The sequence below is a fragment of the Lucilia cuprina genome, chromosome 6, assembly GCF_022045245.1.
Source record: "Lucilia cuprina isolate Lc7/37 chromosome 6, ASM2204524v1, whole genome shotgun sequence".
Lineage (NCBI taxonomy): Eukaryota > Metazoa > Arthropoda > Insecta > Diptera > Calliphoridae > Lucilia > Lucilia cuprina.
In genome coordinates, this window is record NC_060954.1 from 7106662 (window position 1) to 7114950 (window position 8289).

The following is an 8289-nucleotide window of genomic DNA, read 5'->3' on the forward strand; positions in this document are numbered from 1 at the left end:
ATCTATCTATCTATCTATCTATCTATCTATCTATCTATCTATCTATCTATCTATCTATCTATCTATCTATCTATCTATCTATCTATCTATATTTATCTATCTATCTATCTTTCTATTTATCTATCTATCTATCTATCTAACATATAACAAATTACTTAAAACTATAGAGTATAATATGAAAAACTGGTTGAATTGCGCATTTCGAAAAAACCGCATATATCCAAATCAATAGACCGATACTGAGATTGCATAGATAACCACTCCAACTGGAAAATATCAAGATATATTTTAAATATAAAAATATATATGTACGATATAATAACAAACTATTACTTACATTTAGTACCAATTCATCTCTACCATAAAATTCTGCAGAACCTATAGAGGAGTATGAGATAATTTTATGAACTAATTGATTGAATACGTGAAAAGTTTTCTTTATTTCTTCACAAATATTAAACAGTAAAAAGATATTACAAACTATTGTCACAGCAATAATTGTAAGAAAATATAAATGTTTTAGAGATAAATATAAAAACAATTTCACTGAATATTGAATCATGAAAAATATTATCAGCACTAAACTTAGACATTCACATAGAAATAGCATGAATAGGTGTAGTTGATATATTTTCAAAAACTCGTTTAAAAATGCTTTCAATTGGCACTCATCACGTGCTATTTTAGCTATTTTTTGGACTAATAATTGACGTCTTCTTTTAAGCCTGTTAAAGTCCACAACAACATTCTCTTCTGTAATTTGCGTTAGTCGATAAATTATCTTGATTTCTTTCTCTAGATTCCTTAAACGTTCCAATAACATTTGCGCACACATATAGATGAGTATAAAAAACTTAGTTGTGTCAATTACTTCAGTAGTATATTTGACGTTGTTAGAAACTAAAAACCACAAACCAAAGGATCGGTTGTATACTCACTCACCAGACTATAGTGGTGTAGGGCATAAAAAAATGATTAATTAAAAAATGTTCAAAACTATTTGCCTATGAATAGGTTTGGTTTAGGTCCCATAAGGTTTTAACAAATTTTTTAATGTTTATTAAATTGCATACAGTTTTCTACGTATTAATTACAGTATATGTATTTAAGGTTAATTATTAAAATATTGATTATTAGATGGTAAATTTCATTGGCCATTTTAAGTAGAATACAAAATGGTTTCCACTCAAAAACGGAATTTTATCATGCCAAAGCCCAGAATGAGATAAGATCGTATATAATATGTATGTGTACAAAAAAATGAATAATTCATATCCAGTAAAAACTTTCATTACAATGTAAGAAGTTAAGATGCTCAAATTTACTTACACAATCGCATTTTAAGTCATTATTTTAACACGGTGATGTCATTGGAGGCAAGTACTTACCACAAATGATTACAAGTAATTAGAAAAAGTAGTCATTCCAAATCACACGAATAAACGTATACAGAACCTGTATCTCCACTGACAAGATGACTAATTCCTTAAAAAGTATTTATATGACACATTAATAGTAAGACAGTATTAGACTACTTCTGTGTAAGCCAGATGTAGTAGTCGTAGAAAAGTATGTTGTTAGCTAAGTAATTTCAACAGATAGCTATTACCTAGTTTTTGCTGGTTCAGTAATAGTTCAATTCTAGGTTCAGTTCTAGTTGAGATCTAGTTGAGTTCTAGTTAAGTTCTAGTTCAGTTCTAGTTCAGTTCTAGTTCAGTTCTAGTTCAGTTCTAGTTCAGTTCTAGTTCAGTTCTAGTTCAGTTCTAGTTCAGTTCTAGTTCAGTTCTAGTTCAGTTCTAGTTCAGTTCTAGTTCAGTTCTAGTTCAGTTCTAGTTCAGTTCTAGTTAAGTTCTAGTTCAGTTCTAGTTCAGTTCTAGTTCAGTTATAGTTCAGTTATAGTTCAGTTCTAGTTCAGTTCTAGATCAGTTCTAGTTCAGTTCTAGTTCAGTTCTAGTTAAGTTCTAGTTCAGTTCTAGTTCAGTTCTAGTTCAGTTCTAGTTCAGTTCTAGTTCAGTTCTAGTTCAGTTCTAGCTCAGTACTAGTTCAGTTCTAGTTTATATCTAGTTCAGTTCTTGTTCTATTTATATTTTAATTATATTATTTTGGTGAAAATTATTTTCTTATTTTATATATTAATAGTTAGTAAGTTTGTTTAAATGAGACTCTGTATATTTATCTAATCCGATGAAATACATGTTGACCCTTTACCTACCCTGTTGTGAGCTAACCAGTGCCTCGGGTGGGAAACCACCTTTGGTCTACCAGACTAGAACACTATCCACTAACCAATAAGGGGATACTGTATTTAACTAACTGCCTAACTAACTAACTACCTAACTAACTAGCTAACTAATAAACTAACAAACTAACTAAGTAAATATCTAGCAAACTAACTAACTAGCCAACTAATAAACTAACAAACAAACTAAGTAAATATCTAACTAACTAATAAACCAACAAACTGACTAGCAAATTATATAACTAACTAACTAACTAACTAACTAAGTAACTAAGGAGTGAGATCGAAAAATTCTTAACATACATATATGTTTATAAAAAAGAAACCACTAAACTTACAGCTTTATTTTTTTTATTTGATTCAAATTATTATTACAATTTACAAAAAAATAAAAAAAAATTATAGTTTTAATCACTAGTGATGAAATTTTGAACCCTTTTCGGAAACCCTTCCATTAACCTTTTTATAGTGCTTTCTGTCACTTTGCTCGAACATGTAGTCCATCTCCGTTTAAAATCTACCACACTTTTGGACACCTTTTTTGTACTCTTCAATTCTTTTTTAACAAGAGCCCAATATCTCTCCACTGGCCTTAGCTCCGGGCAGTTTGGAGGATTTGCCTCTCTTGGTACAAATACCACATTATTGTTCTTGTACCACTCAAGGGCTTGTTTACCATAGTGACATGCCAAGTCAGGCCAAAAATAAGTGGACACATTATGAAGTCTTATGAATGGAAGCAGCCTTTTTTGTAAACATTCCTGATGTAAATTTCGGTATTTATAGAGCCCGTTGTAACAAATGATTGGCTTCTTTGCCGCAACTGCATATTGCTTACCATACCAAGAACTTTCTGGGAAATTTTGTCTGCTTTTGGGTCCTAAACTTTTCTTCAACATTCCCTCGAGCATCAGCAACATAAAACTTTTGACCTGGAAGTTGCGAAAAATCTGCCAGAACATACGTTTCGTCATCCATTATGCAGCAAGAAATATTTTTTTATAAAACTTGACTTCAATTTCCGTGCTCTGTTTTTGGCCTCTAATTTTTAGCAGCGTTCCTGTCAGGAACTTTTTGAGCCTTGTATGTTTTTAAACCTGCATTAGCTTTAACTTTTCGTACCAAATAGTCCGAGCACTGAGCTAACCGAGCTGCTTTCCTACCCGATATGTTGGGAGCTCTTTTGAAAATGCGTTCTATTTTTTTGGCTTTAGAAACATCATGTGGACCATTCCTTCTACCTGAACCAGGTTTTCTATCAACTGACAAGTTCTGTCGGTACTGTTTTATAACATTGGAAACAGTTTGACGGCAGACCTTTGTATGCTTGGCCAACTTTTTGTAAGACCAAGTTGGGTTTAGTTGAAAATATTTAATAATTTCAGTACGCACTTTTTTCTGGTCACTCATTTTAATCAGATTAACAAAAAAATTAATATAATTTACATTACACATAATAACTGACATGGTTTTCAAAGGTAACTTGATAAAAAAAAATCAAATAATACTTTGGTTGAAAAATGTAATGAAAAACGTGTGTTAAGAATTTTTCGATCTCACTCCTTATGTATGTAACTAGCTACCTAATAATTAACTAACTCACTATCTAACTAATTAACTAACTTAATAACTAACTACTAACTATAACCAAATCAATAAACCGACTTTACGATTGCAACTAAAGCCACGCCAAGTATATAATTATAAACACTAATTGACTGAATATCAAACTATAAAAAAGTGATTCTGAGTCGATTGGAATATTTTACGGTGGGTGTTACAAACCATAACACAAACCAACAACATCCTTCCCACTATAGTGTTGTGCGGTATAAAAAAAATAATTAATTATAAAATAATTCATACAATGTGCCTATGTTTGGTTCCCATAAGCTTTCAAAGTTTAATTAAATTGCATACAGTTTTAGACAAACATTAGTTGCAATATCCAGCTCAATTGACTCTTATCCTTGTAGATTTCTATTCAACCGACTCTATACCAATCGATTCCCATCCAATCGAAACTTTCCTATTCAATTCCTTTTTAATCACCTCTATCCTTGTATATTCCCATTAAATCGACTATTTTTAAGACAATGCCCATACAATCCACTCTATCCAAGTCGATTTTCAATCAATCGTCTCTAATATTATCAAGTTTATGCTCTATTTTAGTAGACATTAATCAAAACAACTCCTCCAGTCAAAAATCTTCGCTCCACTCAATTCTTAACTAATCGACGAAAAACATCCTGTAGTTATTATGACAAATCGATTTAATGCTCGAATCTTTTCTAGTTAATTTCAATCCAATCGACTCTATCGTATCGTCTATATTGATTTAAATTTAAATATTATTACGAATGCCACCGATTCAATTTTTTATTCCTTTTCCTATCCAAGTCGATCCTAAACCAGTTCAGTTACCAGTTAGCATTTGGAAGATTGTTGAATGATTAAACAGTAAACTGTGTGATTTTTGACACCTTTTGACGACCTAAAAGTGATTAATAAGTTGAGCGCTTAGAAAATGACTCGAAAATTATCCCGATATATGATTGAAAACTGAATATTTGAAAAACAATAACAAAATGTATAACAATCATAAATTGATCATTCGGGTGTTTAAAATATGATTGTGTTTTTTAACAACTTATTTTAGGGTCATATTTCAAGCAGTTGGAAGATCTAAAATTGTTCCTCATGTAATTGTTTTTGTTTGTAATGAAATAGCAACACTTTAATCTTAAAATGACTTAAAAACAATTTAGAAATGAGTCGAAACTAATTAGAAATGGGGTTCAGAAAAAGACACTTTTGGAAGAGTTGGCAAAACATTTTGTGTGGCCTAAAATGAGTTGATATTTTTGATAGTGATCAAAAATTTAAAAAAAATGCTAGGTTGATTCATATGAAATTAACCAATACAAACAAATCTACTCTAGGTTTCTATAATTCGACTTTCGAATAATCGAACAATCGGCTTTTTGTCGAAAAAAATCGAAGTCGACTATTGTCTTTGAAAAAAGTTGAAAAGTCGACTTTGTTAATAAAAGTCGAACAGTCTGAAAGTCGAAGAGTCAAAAAACGTCGATAAGTCGGAAAAAGTCGAAAAAAGTCGGAAAAAGTCGGAAAAGTCGAAAACTCAAAAATTGTTGAAACAAGTCAAAAGTAGTCGAACATTTTAAAAAAGTGGAAAAAAGTCGAAAATAGTCAAAAAATCGGAAAAAGTAGAAAAGTCGAAAAAAGTTGAAAAGTCGAAAAAAGTTGAAAAGTCGGAAACAGCCGAAAAGTCGGAAACAGCCGAAAAGTCGGAAAAAGACAAAAACGTCGAAAAGTCGGAAAAAGTCGACTATTTATAAAATATTTATAGTCGAAAAGTCGTCTTTTAATTAAATGAAAAAAGTCGAAAAATCGACTTTTCAAAAAATGTCGACTTTTAACTAAATGAAAAAAGGCGAAAAATCTACTTTTCGTTTCAACTATAGCACCCCAATCTACTCTATTCTATTAGATTTCATTCTTCTTTTTGTCATTCTCATCGAAACAATTCGAATTGTTTGAAAATACATTTATTTATGAATTTAAAAGAAATTTGTGCAAAATTAATAAAAAAAAAAATTGTGCAAAATTTTTAAAATATTATGAAAATTTTAAGTAGCAATCTCTTCAACCGATTGCATGACACAAATCAAATTGCCGAAAACTATACCACATATCATAGATAAACAGGTGGTATTTCTCAATTCAAATAGTCCATGAATACTAAAATTGAACTTTCGATATTGAAACTGCAACATGGTCCATTCCAACTAGAATAGAAGAACATAAGAATATTATCATCAGCAAATTGTATAAGATTTGATATAGAATTTCAAATATTACTCACGCTTAGAATCAATTCATCTTTGCGAGACTTTTCGTCGATATTCTGAGATGCATATAGACTTATTTGATATGCCAACTGAACCATTTCGTTATAACTTTTTATGATTAATTCACAAATATTAAATAATATTAGAATATTATACAACATTGAGAAGAGCAGATATAAAAGCAAACATAAGTAGAATAAAGTTATAAGTTCAAAAAATCTAATAAATAATTGTATTAAGATAAATGTTAAAACCACTAAATTTATTAATAATGTTATCAATAGAAATAATAATTGTATTTCGAAAATACTTAAAAAATCTTCACGAAAATTTTTCAACTGACACTCATCACGAGCAATTGAAAAAACTTGTTGACTTAATTTCTGACGCCATCTTTTACGATCGTCATGATCATGCATAGTATAAGAGGGCACTTTAATAGCTCTTTCTAAACGTCTTAAACGTTCCAATAACATTTGCAGAAATGTATAGATGAATACCAAAGCCATATAAATATTAAAATCCACCAATTTAAAGTAGAGATCTACTATGATTGTCAATATATCATTGATCATATAAGTAAAAGCACAATTAGGACAGTATGTATGATATTTACGACATTTAAGTTCTATAAACAATATAATTAGTTCACAAAAAGATAATAGAAATTTCTTTAATAACATATTTCTCAACATCATTTTAAATTGACGATTTTCATTGACAGCTGTTAAATGGTGTTTTAGCAAGCGTTTTAATTTATTCAAAATTCCATAAATACGCCGTCTTTTCGTCCAACTTTCGACGAGTATAGCCATTAGAGTGGCATAACTTAAACATGATAATGAAATATCCAGTAATATAATCGGTTTATAATGTGCACTTTTGATATTTTTCATTAAAACTAAATATTTTGCATAATGTACAAAAATTCCTATAGATAAAGTAATGCATGCAGAATAGCCTATAGTGGGCCAATGGTATAAATTGTAATTATCTTTCAGAAGATCATAATGAATATTAATAACACCAATGGCAACGTTAAGATAATGATAGATCCATAATATTATAGACATGGCAAATAATTTATAAATTATTTAAACTTGATATGTTTTAAATTTAGTTTATCTAGTTTTCCTCTTTTTAAAGTTTTCACTTAAAGTTTCTTAGTTAAACTAAAACAGCTAACGTTTTACTTTACTCGTCATCTACTTGGAGTTCCCAAATGGTATTTTGTATTACTACATATGTTTTTAATATTTTTAATTAATATTATGAAGTTTGAAAAAATAATCAAGTTATTGCATTTTAATTGTTGGTTGTTAAACGCTAAAATAGGTGAAATCATTTTTAAGGATTTATATCTTTAAAAAAAAACCTTGTTATCCTTTAGAAAACCTCCTTTTTTAGGGAAAGTGTCTTTTTTCGAGTGAGTTTCCTCCCCACTATATTGGAGAGGGTATTATGTCTGCTGATGTTTGTAACACCCAAAAATATTTGTCCAGGATCCACCTTAAAGTAAACCAATCGGCTCAGAATCATTTTCTAAGTCGATTTAGCTATGTCCCTCCATCTGCCTGTGTATCCATGTAAACCCCATGCGGACGCTACAGGTCGCAATTTTCAATATAACTTCATGAAATTTGGCACAAGGACAAATGCTATTGAAAATCCCCGAATCGGACCTTTAGGCTCATAATTACGTTAAATGTTCTATTATGTCAACAAAATTCAGTAAAAATTATGATTTTTTTACAACGTAAATGACACTACCGATTTTTCACCCTTCAGAACATAATTTTAAGGTCAAAATTCTCTTATAATCACTAATAAAACGATTGAAATCTACATAACTAACTTTGAAGTAACCGTAAATTCCTCTACCGAAGTTTATAAGGATAGGCCCATATTAACTCCTATTCCCCTTTGAGAGCTCTTATTTGTTAACAATAAGTAAAAATATTTCACAATAAGTTTAAACAAGTCAGAGTGTTATATTCGGCTGTGCCGAATCTTATATGTATACCCTTCACCATAGTGTATTTTAAACATATGACATTTTTGATGAAATTTTCAGAGGTTGTCTCGGATTTTTGCTCATATCTCTGTTATTTACCGACCGATTTTGCTGATTTTAAATAGCGATCTTCTCGAAAGCATGTCTAACAGAATTATTGA